Source organism: Peromyscus maniculatus, chromosome 1 (assembly GCF_049852395.1).
Source record: "Peromyscus maniculatus bairdii isolate BWxNUB_F1_BW_parent chromosome 1, HU_Pman_BW_mat_3.1, whole genome shotgun sequence".
NCBI classification, from domain to species: Eukaryota; Metazoa; Chordata; class Mammalia; order Rodentia; family Cricetidae; genus Peromyscus; species Peromyscus maniculatus.
In genome coordinates, this window is record NC_134852.1 from 3,141,069 (window position 1) to 3,156,690 (window position 15,622).

Sequence of the window (15,622 nt, forward strand, 5' to 3'; positions counted from 1 at the left end):
ATGTGTTTAAACCCTCAAATCTGACTTCTGAGTCTTTGTTGGTAAATAGAACAATTCAGACTTAGTTTAAACCTATACATAGCAGCCACCATGTACCCAGGCCTTGGGACTGGAAGTACTTCCAGTCTGAAGCCTGAGTAGTTGTTGGGGCACTGACTGCAGGGCTATGGGGCTGTAGACAGTACTTAAAATATCAGTAGATTCATGTGCAGCTGCTGAGCTGAAAGGAGAACATCACTGTGCTTTTCTGATAAACCCATAAGAATACAGATTTGAACTTCAGAGGCTTTAAGCCATTGCTGTAGAATTGAGTTAAATTTCATGACAATGTTCTTCTTTCTGATTGTTTTTCCCTACAGCTTAGTTTTAGGCCTTTTGATACTACCCTCATTGAACAAAGAAGATTTTCTTCCCTGTAACAGATGGCCCCCAAGGACATATATCTGACACTTGGCATTGTATCTTTGATGCTTCATTTCCACTGGAACTGGGTTGGGCTGTTGATCATAAATTCTCACAAAGGTTCCCAGATCCTGTCAGATTTGAGAATAAAGATGGAGAAAAATGGAGTCTCCATAGCATTTGTGGAAATGATCCTAGTCATCAGGTGTTCATTTCTGGCCACTTCCTGGAAAAATCAGGTGAAAATCCTGGAATCATCAGCAAATGTGATTATTATTTATTGGTACACTGATTATCTATTAAGCTTAATAGTAAATATTAAGCAGATATTACCCACATGGAAAGTCTGCGTCCTGAACTCACAATGGGATCATTCCACATTTGATAACTATTTCCTGTTAGATGCATTGCATGGGACCCTTATTTTTTCACAACATAATGTGGAGATCAATAAGTTTACAGATTTTATCCAGACAGCCAATCCTTCCAAATACCCAGAAGACATTTATCTTCCCATATTATGGCACTCATTCTTCAACTGTTCATTTTTGAGGAAAAACTGTAAAATTGTGGATAACTGTCTGCCTAACACCTCCTTGAGATTCTTACCAGGGAACATGTTTGACATTGCCATGAAAGAAGAGAGTTACAATGTGTACAATGCAGTGTATGCTATGGCCCACAGTCTACATGAGATGACTCTCAATCAAGTACAATTTTAAACTCGTGGAAAAGGTAAAGAGATGGCATTCTTCCCCTGGCAAGTAACAGCATTTCTGTAGCATTATACCATCAAAAATATGCCACCCCAAGGGTTTATAAATGTACTAAAACTAGACAATACATAGTTTAGATTATTTTGTTAAAAAGCTGCAAGAGAGATTGTAAAAGGAAGAATCTCTTTTAAGTTGATATGTAGTTGTATTGCAAAGGGTCACACAATATTTGCAGGGTAAATTTTTCAATACAAAAAGTCCATTTACCTCAGAGATTTCACATAACAGTAAAGAGAGACACAGATAATTGTCACAATGGACGTGAAGACTTCTAAAATGCTTATGTTACATAAATGAACACTCATAAAATCATTTACTTTTACATAGTGAAACTAAATATTTTCAAAACTTAATTGGATATGACTGTACTTTCTTTTTGTATTTCTTTTTTTTATTTTATGAACATTAGTGTTTTGCCTGTGTTTGTGTCTGTGTGAGGGGGTAGGGTCCCCTTGAAGTAGAGTTACAGGCAGTTGTAAGCTACTATGTAGGTGTTAGGAATTGAACCAGGGTCCTCTGAAAGACAAGACAGTGATCTTCACCTCAGAGCCTTTTCTCTAACCCAAATATGAATATATTTTCAAAGAAGGTGAGAGTTTTTTCCATTCATATTTATGATTTAAGAGTTCTTGGTTCTATGTTTTCTAAAGGGATTGATTGGATATATTAGAACGATAATGATGTTTCCATTCCTGTTGCGTTTCATTTGTTTTATATGAGTAGTACCTATATTAAAGTATATTAAAGGTGCTTTTCACAATATGGATTAAAATCAAGAAGAGATGTTCCCTGATTATGCCTCTTTTGCACTTCTCTGAAGTTTATGTAGCATAAGGCATGTATGTCTTTTAGCTTCACCCTTTTCTAAAGAACACACAACTCATCAATCATGTTGGAGACCAGGTGGTCCTGGATTGGAAAAGGAAATCTCATGCACAATATGAAATTCTCAGTTTTTGGAATTTCCCAAAAGGTCTTGGGATAAATGCAAAGTAGGAAGATTTTCACCAAATGCTCCAGAGGGCCAGGAATTGTCCTTATCTTATGACATGGTACAGTGGGCTACAGGATTAACAAAGGTGGGTTGCATCCTACTTTAGTATTTTGACCTATATAAATTTCAAAAACTATATTCCTATGTGTCATGACCCTTCACTGCTCACACAGGGCCCATTTATAGACACATAATGACCAATATAAAGCATTATCTTCGTACCTAATTTTGGTGAATGAACTATTTTCCAATCTGCTCATTTTTTAACATACATAAAAGTATCTTTTTCAGGATGATTTCCAATATTTTCACAGATCACCCAACAAAAGATTTATTTTGGTCCCATCTTGCAAGGTTTCAGTCAATGGTCAGTAGTTCTTTTGCTTCTAAGTATCTGTCAAGATGGAAGAGCATTATGGGAATATGTAGATGTGATAGTTGTTTGTTTTGCCATTGCAAAAATGCTACTTAACAAACAGAATGGGAGACTCTTCTTGGCTCACAGTTTGAGAATATATTCACTCACTGCAGAAAGCCATGTTTTTAGGTGGTAGAGGTAGATGTTCACATTGCATCAACAGTCAAGATGCAGAGATAGCAGAACTCTGCCATTATCATCATTTCTTCCTTTATTTCACTAGATGACCAGGGCCAATAAATTGGGGCCACCCACTTTAGAGAGGATTATTTTTTACCTCAAATAAACTAATCTAGAAAAATTTCCACAATATTTCTACAAGATTGGTTTACACAGTTGTTCTAAGATGAATCTCTACCATGGAAGACAAGATGAACCGTTACCACGGAAGAAAAAACTCATTTGCCTTTCTATCCGGGAGTCAAGAAACAATAGTTTTGTAGCTATTATGTCACCAAGACATGCTACCAAAGACCTAAATTCTTACTTTTATGCATCACCTCATAATCTTTGAACAATTTTCCAACAAAGTAATGTTACTAGGGCCAAGTATTTCACATGGGCCTGTGAATAACTCACCTTACTAATAAAAAAATCAACTTTCTGCATTTAGAAATATTAACATAAATAAATTAACAGCTTAATATTCAAAAACACTCTATTAGAGATTCCATAAAACATGACCTTTTGCTAACATTCATTTATTATTCTCAGATTCCTCAGTCTGTATGCAGTGAGAACTGTCATCCTGGATTCAGGAAAACCTACCGAGAGGGGGAGGCTGCCTGTTGCTTTGACTGCAAGCAATGCCCAGAGAATGAGATTGCTAAAGAGACAGGTGCATGTCAATCATGAAAAAAACATTCACAGAAAATATCTACATCTGCAATATCCAAGCAAATGAAAAATATCTGTAAGTGAACTCACTTCAGTGAAGACTATCCTCTTCCTTCCAACTGTCAGAAAACCACTGGTTACAGTTCATTTTTCCAACTGGAATAACATACTATTGAAATTGAAATTCATAATTGCTTTGTGCTCCTGAACAATTGTGGAAATGTCTGTCTACAGAAAACCACCTTCCCACACCAGAGCAGTATGCTTCATGTCATCGTGCACATTGTCTTGCTTTCTTTTCTATTCCTATAAAATGGCACCATGACCAAGCATCTGAAAAAAGAAGACCTTGCATTGGGTTACAATTTCAGACTTTTAGAGTTCATGAAGGCAGAGCAGATACATGTGCGGTAGTTTAAATGAGAATGGCCCCCAGAGGCTCATATGTTTGAATACTTGGTCTATGGTTGTTGGACTGTTTTGGAAGGATTAGGAGATTTGACTTTGTTGAAAGAGGACTGTAATTTATGGTGGGAAAGGAGCTTTCAAAAGGCTGCTTCACTCCATTCTCCCTCTCCCTCTCCCTCTCCCTCTCCCTCTCCCTCTCCCTCTCCCTCTCCCTCTCCCTCTCCCTCTCCCTCTCCCTCTCCACCCACCTCTCCTCCCCCTCTCCCTCCCCCTCTCTCTCCCTCCATCTATCTCTCTCTCTCTCTCTCTCTCTCTCTCTCTCTCTCTCTCTCTCTCTCTCTCTCATCAGTAGTGTGTTACTACTCTAGGTCCCTGAGCATTCAGATTAAGGTTTCTGGACATCCAGATAAAGTAAAGCATGAGCTCTTTCTCATGACTTGAGTCTCAAGATAGATCAGTCACTGATGGGCCATCCCCATAAGCTCTGAGCTTCCATTGCCCCAAACAGCTTGCTTGCAAGACAAGTTGTGGTTGGAATGTTTTGTGGCTGGATTGGGGTCCAGGTCCCACCAATGAGAGTCTAGCCTGGTAAAATAAGATGGCCAGTTTAGACTCCAAATCCTCCATTACTAGGAGTCCTCTCAATGGTTACCCTCATAGCTTCCATAAAGTATCCACTGCACTGGATTTCCAAATAGCTCCCTATGTATCTAACTATTCCAATAGAATCTCCCCCTACCATCTCCCTGTGTCTCTCCTACCCATCCTGATAACTCTGTTACCATCCCCACCTGCACCTAGTACACCCACAAAATCTAATACATTTCCCTTTCCCAAGGAGATCCATTTTCACCCACGATCCCTTCTTGTTACTTAACCTCCCTGAGTCTGTGAATTATAGTGTTATTATTCTCTACTTAACAGCTAATATTCACTTATAAGTGACAATATATCATGGTTCTCTTTCTTGCACTGGGTTATCTTACAAAGGATGAATTTTTTCTAGTTCTATCCGTTTACCAGGAAATTTCATGATGTCAATTTTTTCTAACACATGAATATACCCCATTGTGTACCACATTTCTTTATCCATTCTTTAGTTGAGGTGTATCTAGATTGTTTCCAATTTTGAGCTATTATGAATAATGCTGCTGTAAACAGAGTTGAGGAAGTGTCTTTATGGTAGGATGGAGCATCCTCGGCATCTATGCCCAAGAGTGGTATAAATGGTTCCTGAGGTAGGTCAGTTCCCAATTTTCTGAGAAATCACTATATTGATTTCCAAGTGCTATACAAGTTTGCATTCCCACCAGCAATGAAGGAGTCTTCCATTTGCTTTGCATCTTCACCAGCATAAGTAGTCACTTGTGTTATTGATCATAGCCATTCTTACTGGTGTAAGATGGAATCTCAAAATATTTTTAATTTGTATTTGCCTGATGGGTAATGTTGTTGAACATTTCTTTTAGTATTTCTCAGCCATTTTGGCATCCTCAATTGAGAATTCTGTTTAGATTTGCACCTCATTTTTTATTACAAAAATGTTTTCATTCATTTTACACACCAATCAAAGATCTCCCTCTTCCCTCCTCCCACCCCCCAGCCTCCATCTCCTAATGCACACCCCACTCCTGAACACTAGAAGGCAAGCCTTCCTATGGAGAAGTGCATTCAGGAAAGGCAAATCCAAGCCCTTCCCCCTGCCTCAAGACTGCATGAGGGGTCCCATCATAGGTAGTGGACCCCACAAGCCCACTCATGTGCCAGAGATAGATTCTGATCCTGCCACCAGGGGGCTTCCCAAGCATACCAAGCTACATAACTGTCTTGCCATGCAAAGGGCCTACTCCAGTCCCATGTAGGCTCCATTGCCATTGATCCAACTTTCACGAGTTCCCTCTAGTTTGGTTTGATCGTCCCCAGGTGTTTTCCAATCATGATCCTGATGCACTTGCTCATAGAACCCTTCTTCTCTCTCTTTGACTGCACTCCTGGAACACTATCTAGTGATTGGCTGTGGATCTCTACATCTGCTTCCATCAGTTATTGGAGAAAACTTCTGTCATGACAGTTAGGGTATTCACTGGTCTGATCTCTGGGGCAAACCAGTTCAGTTCAGGCACCCTCTACACTATTGCTATTGGACCAGGCTGGGGTCATCCCTGGGGATTCCTGGCAGCTTCTCTAGCACTGGGTTTCTCTCTATCCCCATGATGTCTCTCTCTATCATAGTATCTCTTTCATTGCATTCCCCCTCACTTCCTGTTCCAGCTCAACCATCCCATTCCCTTATTTTCTCATCCACTACCCCCTACCCTCCATTGCCTACCCCTCATCCCCAGTTCACTCATGGAGATCTCATCTATTCCCCCTTTCCAAGGCATCCCATGCACTCCTCTTTGGGTCTTCCCTGTTAGTTAGCTTCTCTGTAGTTGTGGGTTGTTGCCTGACTACCCTTTGCTTTATGTCTAGTATCCACTTATGAGTGGATACATACAATGTTTGTCCTAATGAGTCTGGGTTACCTCACTCAGGTCCATATTTTCTAGTTCCACATATTTGCCTGCAAATTTCATGATATCAATGTTTTTCTCTGCTGAATAGTACTCTATTGTGTATATGTGCCACGTTTTCTTAATCCATTCTTCAGTTGAGGGGCATCTAGGTTGTTTCCAGATTCTGGCTATTACCAATAATGAACATAGTTGAGCATGTGTCCTTGTGGTATGATTGAGTATTCCTAGGGTATATGCCGAAGAGTGGTATAGCTGGGTCTTGAGGGAGATTGTATCCCAATATTCTGAGAAACTGCCATACTGATTTCCAAAGTGGCTGTACCAGTTTGCACTCCCACCAACAGTGGAGGAGTGTCCCCCTTACTCCACATCCTCTCCAACATAAGCGGTCTTCAGTGTTTTTGATCTTAGCTATATTGACAGGTGTAAGATGGAATCTCAGAGTCATTTTTATTTGCATCTCCCTGATAATTAAGGATATCCTTAAATGTCTATTGGCCGTTTGAAATTCTTCCTTTGAGAATTTTCTGATTAGTTCTATAGCCCATTTTTAATCGGATTTTTTGTTATTTTGATGTCTAGTTTCTTGAGTTCTTTATATATTTTGGATATTAGCCCTCTGTCAGATGTGGCATTGGTGAAAATCCTTTCCTATTTTGTAGGCTGTCATTTTGTCTTATTTACTGTGTCCTTTACCTTACAGAAGCTTCTAAGTTTCAGGAGGTCTCATTTATTAATTGTTGATATCAGTGTCTATGCTACTGGTCTATATTTAAGAAGTGGTTTCCTGTACCAATGCGTTCAAAACTATTCCCTACTTTCTCTTCTATCCGGTTCAGTGTAACTTGTTTTATATTGAGGTCTTTGATCCACTTGGACTTGGGTTTTGTGCATGGCAATAGATATAGATCTATCTGGAATCTTCTACATGTTGACATTCACTTATTCCAGCACCATTTGTTGAAGATGCTTTCTTTTTTTCTATTGTACAGTTTTGGTTTCTTTGTCAAAAATCATGTATTTATAGGTGGGTGGGTTAATGTCAGGGTCTTCAATTCGATTCCATTGGTTCACATGTCAGTTTTTATACTAATACCAAGCTGTTTTTTATTGCTGTAGCTCTATAGTAGAGTTTGATGTCAAGGATAGTAAAGCCACCAGTGGGGGGTTGTTGTACAGAATTTTTTAGCTCTCCTGGATTTTTTGTTTTTCCAAATGATGTTGAGTATTGTTCTTTCCAGGTCTGTACAGAATCATGTTGGGGTTTTGATGGGGATTGCATTGAATCTGTACATTGCTTTTGATAAGATTGCCATTTTTACTATGTTAATCCATCCTTTCTACAAGCATGGGAGAGCGTTCCATTTTTTGACATCTTTTTCAATTTCTTTCTTCGGAGATGTAAAAGTCTCTTTATACAGGTCTTTCACTTGCTTAGTTAGAGGTACCCCAAGGTATTTCATATTAATTGTGGCTATGTACAGGGTAGTGTTGCTCTGATTTCTTTCTTAGCCCATTTATGATTTATATATAAGAGAACTGCTGATTTTTTGAATTAATCTTGTATCCTGCCACATTACTGAAGATGTTTATCAGCTGTAGGAGTTCCCTGGTAGAATTTTAGGGGTCACTTATGCATATTATCATATCATCTGCAAATAGTAAAAGTTTGCTTCTTCCTTTCCAGTTTCTATGTCCTTGATCTCCTTTTGTTATCTTGTTGCTCTAACTAGAACTTCAAGTACTATATTGAATAAATATGAGGAGAGTGGACAGCCTTGTCTTGTTCCTGAATTTAATGGGATTTCTGTCCACTCACTTTAATATTGGCTATAGGCTGGCCATCAATTGCCTTAGCAATGATTAAGTATGTTCCTTGTATCCCTAATTTCTCCAAGACTTATATCATAAAAGGGTGTTTAATTTTTTCAAAGGATTTTTCAGCATCCAGTGAGATAATCATGCTCTTTTCTTTCCTTCAGTTTGTTTGTATGGTGAATATATTCACTGATTTTGGTATATTAAAACATCTCTAAATCTTTGGGATAAAGCTTACTTGATCATGGTACATAATCTTTTTGATATATTCTTGGATTCTGCTTGCAAGTATTTTATTATTTTTGATTCTATGTTCATAAGGGAAATTAGTCTGTAACTCTGTTTCTTTGTTGACTCTTTTTGTGGTTTGAGTGTCAAGGTTACCATGGCCTCATAAAATGGATTTGCCAATGTGCCTTCTGTTTCTGTTTTGTGGAATAATTGGAGGAATGTTGATATTAGCTCTTCTTCAAAGGTCTGGGAGAATTCTTTGATAAAGCCATCTGGTCCCTGGCTTTCTTTGGTTGAAAGATTTTTAATGGCTGCTTCTATTTCCTTGGGGATTATAGGTCAGTTTAATTTGTTTAATTGATCTTGATTTATCTTTGGTAAGTTGTCTCTATCAAGAAAAATATCCATTTCTTTCAGGTTTTCCAATTTTGTTGAGAACAGGTTTTTAAAGTTTGACATAATGTTTCTTTGGGTTTCCTTGCTGACTGTTGCTGTAACCCACTTGTCATCTCTGATTTTGTTAGTTTGGGTATTCTCTCTGTGTCTTTTAATTAGTTTGGATGGAGGTTTGTCTGTCTTGATGATTTTCTCAAAAAGCAATGCTTTATTTCATTGATTCTTTGCAATGATCTCTATGTTTCTGTTTACTGATTTTAGGCCTCAGACTGATTTTTTTCCATCTACTCCTCTTCGGTGTTCTGGTTTCATTTTGTTCTAAAACTTTCAGATGTACTCTTACATTCCTGGTATGAGATCTGTCCTTTTCATGTAGGCAATTAGTCTTATGAACTTTCCTCTACACCACTTTCATTGGGTCACATAAGTGTGGATGAAATTATAAACGGTCTTATTAAATAAGAAACACGGAGCCAAATGCACAGTTAATAGGACCAAAGATCAGAGCACTAGTGAATAGCCTTTAGCTTACCAGTCACTGCCGTCCTTCCCCTGAGAGAGACCTTCTCCTATGTGACCTGTCTTTTTATTGCCTTTTTGTTCTACCTTCTAATTGGCTTTAAACCCAACCACATGATTTCCTCATCATTGCCTGTCTACACAGACCTCCAGGTCTCTATGGTTCATACTGAGATTGAAGGTTCGGGTCACCGCTTGGCTGTGTCCTTGAAAACACAGAGACTGTGCCTGCCATGTGATCAGGTTAAGGGCATGTGTCACAACTGCCCGACTTCTGCTGAATTGCTTGCTTTTAGCTCTGAACCACTGGTAAATATATTTATTAACATAAAAATCAATTCACAGCCAGGCGGTGGTGGCGCACGCCTTTAATCCCAGCACTCGGGAGGCAGAGCCAGGCGGATCGCTGTGAGTTCGAGGCCAGCCTGGGCTACCAAGTGAGCTCCAGGAAAGGCACAAAACTACACAGAGAAACCCTGTCTCGAAAAAAAAAAATCAATTCACATTTCAGCACAAATAAAATATCAACATACATAAGTTTAGGTATGTGGTACATTCATTTTCATTGAAGTCTAGGAAGTCTTTATTTTCTTTATCTCTTCTTGAACCAGTAGTGATTCAGTAGATGAATGTTCTGTTGTTGCTGAAATACTTTAATCCACTGTAGTCTGATAAAGTATATGTGGTTATTTCAGTTTTCTTGTATCTATTGAACTTGCTTTGTGGCAAGTATTTGGCAAACTTTGGAGACTGTTCCAGGGGATGCTGAAAAGAAAGTATATTCTTTTTTTTGTGTGTTTGGGTGAACTGTTCTGTAAATGTCTGTTAAGTTCATTTGAGTTATAACATCTCTTAGCTCCATTATTTCACTGTTTATGTTTTATCTGGATAGCCTGTCTATTGATGAGAGAGGGTTATTGAAGTCTTCTATAATTAATGTGTGAGGATTTTGTGTGATTTCAGGTTTAGAAATGTTTATTTTACAAATGTTAGGGCTTTGACATTTGAGCCATGGTGTTAAAAACTGCAAAGTTCTTTTCTTGGAGTTTTTTCTTCCTTTTGATAGGTATGAAATGTTCTTCTCTACCTCTTATGATTAACTTTGTTTGGAAGTCTATTTTGTTAGATATTATAGTAGCTACACCAGCTTGCTTCTTAGGTCCATCTGCTTGGAAAATATTTTCCAACTCCTTACTCTGAGTTAACATATATTTGATGTTGAGATGTGCTTCTTTTTTTATAATTAAAAAGGTTTTATTCAGTTTATATAATAACAAAAAATTGCCCTTTCTTCCTTTCTCCAAACCTCCCAGCTTCCCCCCCATGACCAACCCACCCCTATTCCCTCCTCTGTCAAAGTAAGACCTCACATGGGGAGTCAGCAGAGCCTGGTGCATTCAGTTGAGGCTGGTCCATGCCACTCCCCATTCATTATGGCTATGCAAGGTATCCCACCATAAGTAGTGGGCTCCAAAAAGCCAGCTCATGCACCAGAGATGGATCCTGATCCCACTGCTGACAACTCCCATAAACAGATCAAGATACACATCTGTCTTGCTTACACAGAGGTCCTAGTCCAGTACCATGGAGGTTCCATAGCTGTTGGTCTAAAGGTCATGAGCTCAAACTTGTTTGGTTTGGTTGTCTCTATAGGTTTCTCCAACATGATCTTGATGCCTCTTTCTCATGGAATCCCTCTTCTTTATTCTTCAACTGGACTCCTGAAGCTCAGCCTGGTGTTTGGTTGTTTATCTTTACATTGGCTTCCATCAGTTAGTGGAAGAAGGCTCCATGATGACAGTTAGGGTACCTACTGATCCAATTACTGGGGTATGCCAGTTCAGGCATCCTCTCTACTATGGAAACTTCCCTGTAATCCTGGTTTCTCCCTATCCTCATGATGTCTCCTTCTATCAAGGTATCTCTTTCATTGATCTCCTACTCAGTCCCTGTCCCAGTTCAACCATCCCATTCCATTATGTTCTCATTCCCCAAACCCATCCTCCATTTCGCTACCACCCCGAGTTTACTCATGGATATTTCATCTATTTTCTCTTCCCAGGGTGATCCATGTATCTTTCTTAGAGTCCCCTTGTTAGCTAGCCTCTCTGGAGTTGTGGGTTGTAATCTAGTTATTCTTTGCTTTCCATCTAGTATCCACTTATGAGTGAGTACATACCATGTTTGTACTTCTAAGTCTGGGTTACTTCACTCAGAATGGTATTTTCTAGTTCCATTCATTTGCCTCCAAATTTTATGATGCCATTATTTTTTATTGCTGAGTATTACTCCATTGTGTATTTTTATCACATTCTCTTTATCTGTTCTTAGGTTGATGGGAATCTAGGTTGTTTCCAGGTTCTTTGAAACCCCATCCAAGGACTGAGGAATCTGGATACAGACATCCACAGCTAGGTCCCTGGGTGGAGAGCTGGGAGTCTAATTAGTGAGAAAGAGGACGGTTTATATGAGCAAGAATTGTTGAAACCAAGGTTGGATAAAGCACAAGGACAAATAGCCAAATGAATGGAAACACATGAACTATGAACCAAAGGCTGAGGTGCCCCCAACTGGATCAGACCTTCTGAATAGGTGAGACAGTCGATTGGCTTGATCTGTTTGGGAGGCATCTAGGCAGTGGTACCAGGTCCTGGGCTCTCTGCATGAGATAGCTGTTTGAAACCTGAGATTTACACAGGGACACTTGGCTCAATCTGGGAGGGGGCGACTGGACCTGCCTAGACTGAGTCTATCAGGTAGATCTCAGTCCTCAGGGGTGGCCTTGATCTGGAGGTGGTAGGAATGGGGGGTGGGCTGGGGGGAAGGGGAGGGGCAGGAAGGGGAGAACAAGGGAATCTGTGACTATTATGTAGAACTGAATAGTATTGTCAAATAAAATAAAAAAGAGGAAAGATGGTTTCTATGAGCAAAAGGCATCAAGATCATAATGGGAAAATCTACAGAGATTACAGAACCTAGCTAGTGGGAATTCATGAACATTAGACCAACAGCTGTCCAGCCGACACGGGACTGGACTAGGAACTCTGCATATGGGATTCAGTTGTGTACCTTGGTCTGTTTAAGGGAGCCCTGGAAGTGGGATCCAGATCTATCCCTGGGACATGAACTGGCATTTGGGAGTCCATTGCACAACTTTGATGCAGGAGGGAGGGGCTTGGAACTGCCTCAACTGAATGTCCCAGGCTTTGCTGAGTACCCATGGGAGGCATTACATTTTCAGAGGAGGAAATGGGGGTTGGGATGGTGGTAGGATGCTGGATGAGAGTTAGAGGAGGGCTGCAAAGGTTATATGTTGTTGGTATGTCTCTAGGGCCAGCCTGGCTCCAGTAAAGCTGGCAGAGTCGTGGGCTAGAATAGGGGGCTCAGGGAAGGAGGTGCTGTTTGTGGCTCTAATTCTTATTTATTTTCTTCTGGTCTTTTTGGACTTTTCCTTTATACTTCGGTTTACAACTTTGTGTTTTGAGTTTTTGTAGATTGTGTGTGCCTGTGTGAGAGAGTAAGGTTTTTTAAATTGTCATTTTGTTGGTGTTTTGTTTATTTCTCTTTTTAAAGAAAGAGAAAAAGAAAAAGGGTGGAATTGGGTGGGCATGGAGATGGGGAGAATCTGAGAGGAGTTCCAGGAGGATAAAATCATGATAAGAATGTATCACATAAGGATTATGAATGGTAATGTGATGCTATAAAAATAATTAAATATATATCCCAAAGAAAAATGTATATAGAAATATGGACATTATTAATATATTGAAAATATTGCAGAAAATCCATAAGCATAAATCATAATCTAGGAGTAAATTGACAAGATATCAGGAACACGGTGTTAAAACACTGTTCCATAAAGACATAAAAATACATGAGCAGTTCTGTATCAATGCACTACATAGATACTATTTTATAGAGTTATGAGAAGAGTGGCAAGGCTGCAAGAAGTTCAGAATTTAAATTTACTCAGGCTCCTTCAGAGAATGAGGAAACTTAGATAATACCCTGGACTTCATGAATGTAGGTACATTTGGGCTACATATAAGAGAACAGAATTATAAGATAAGGATTTCAAAGTAAATCCTCTCTATCACACTGAAGTCCCATGCCCTCTTAAGAATGGAAATGTCCAGGCTGGCCTCGAACTCATGATCCTCCTGCCTCTGCCTCCTTCAGCAAATCCTACTGGCATGCAGTCGATTGGCTTGATCTGTTTGGGAGTCATCTAGGCAGTGGTACCAGGTCCTGGGCTCGTTGCATGAGTTAGCTGTTTGAAACCTGGGACTTATGCAGGGACGCATGGCTCAAGCTGGGAGGAGGGGACTGGACCTGCCTGGACTGAGTTTATCAGGTCGATCCCAGTCCTCGGGGGAGACCTTGATCTGGAGGAGGTGGGAATGGAGGGTGGGCTGGGGGGAAGGGGAAGGGTGTAGGAAGGGAGTTAACAAGGGAATCTGTGGCTATAATGTAGAACTGAATAGTATCGTAAAATTAAAAAAAATTTAAAAAGAATGGAAATGTATTAACGAAGAAGCAATATCAGAGCAAAATTAGGTGCATGCAATGTATTCAGTGCTCTAAAAGCTTGTAAAGCAAATACAACAGTGTCACTAAAGGCGAAGACACCATACAAGTAACAACAGAGAAAGCATTGGGGATATTTAATTTCTGTCAGCCTAAAGCAGAAGGCAAATGGAGTTTAATTGTTCTGTATTTGTATCTGAAAGAAAGCAAGATGGTCCAGATAACATTGCAATGTTCCAGAGCATGGAAGTGGCTTAGGATAAAAGAGAAAACCTGAGTATGCATTCATGATCACCAGCATTTCTGCCAGATGTGGATCAGTGTGTGAAGTGTCCAGAAACACACTATGCAAATACTGAGAAGAGCCACTGCCAACATAAGACTGTCACATTTCTGACCTATGATGACCCCTTGGGAAAGATGCTCAGCTTCATATCCCTGGGCTTCTCATCACTCACAGCTGTCATTCTCGGGATGTTTTTGAAGCATAGAGACACTCCAATTGTCAAGGCCAATAATCAGCATCTCAGTTATAACCTGCTCATCACTCTCATCCTCTGTTTTCTCTGTCCCTTTCTTTATATTGGCCATCCTAGCACAGTCACCTGTATCCTGCAGCAGAACATATTTGGACTTCTGTTCACTGTGGCTCTTTCCACTATGATGGTCAACACTCTCACTGTACTTATAGCCTTTAAGATCACTACTCCAGGGAGAATGAGGACGTGGCTGCTGATAGCAAGGACCCCTAATTTCATCATTCCCATCTGTACCCTACTGCAAGTTGTTCTCTTTGGAATTTTTCTGGCAACTTTTCTCCATTTATTGACAAAGATGCCCATTCAGAACGTGGACACATCATCATCATTTGCAACAAAGGCTCAGCTATTGCCTTCCACTGAATCCTGGGATATCTGGGAACACTGGCTATAGGCAGCTACCTTATGGCTTTTTTTGTCCAGGAATCTGCCTGACACATTCAATGAAGCCAAGTTCCTGGCTTTCAGCATGCTGGTGTTCTGCCTTGTCTGGGTCAGCTTTCTACCTGTCTACCATAGCACCAAAGGGAAGGTCATGGTGGCTATGGAAATCCTCTCTATCTTGAATTCTAGTACATTAATCTTAGGCATCATCTTTGCATCCAAGTACTACATCATACTATTAAGACCAGAAAGGAATTCAATTCATCATATCAGGGACAAAACATATGCTACAAGGAAAATCCTTAAAACCTAGCTCACATGTGTCTTACATTAAAGAGCTTTGAAGCATGATGGTTTTTCACTATCTGAATCATCACACATGAAGCTATAATTTGGCATTTGATCCCATAAGCTGTTATTTCTTTAAGTAATCATATTAAGCTTACCAAATTATGCATCCATCACTTTTTTCATGTTGAGATACATCCTACATTTTGAGTCCTCCTCTTGCATTCACTATTACTTTTGTGATATTGATTTCAATTCCTGATGAAATCCTAATTTGTGAGTTCAACCACTTGGAACATTCATATATTTTATTAACTTGACAACTAGATTATTCAAAAAATTTATTTCCACTGTCAATTACATATGCTGATGAACATATTCACAAGTTATATATGTAAATATTATTAAACATGTTGTAAATTTGACATACAATACAACAAACATGTCAATATAGTGTATTGTTTCTGAAGGCCTTAAGACATCTCACCACTTTTTCATGGTTTCATTTCTTATGTATTTTTATTCTGAAGAAATCCAAATTCCTTACATTAGTTGTAACTTTCTGTGAA

General features: G+C 39.4%; 1 pseudogene; it reads left to right on the forward strand.

Annotated features, from left to right (window-relative positions):
• Window positions 1-554: 554 nt before the first annotated feature.
• On the forward strand, window positions 555-15,078 carry LOC102921951 (vomeronasal type-2 receptor 116-like; annotated as a pseudogene).
• Window positions 15,079-15,622: the final 544 nt, after the last annotated feature.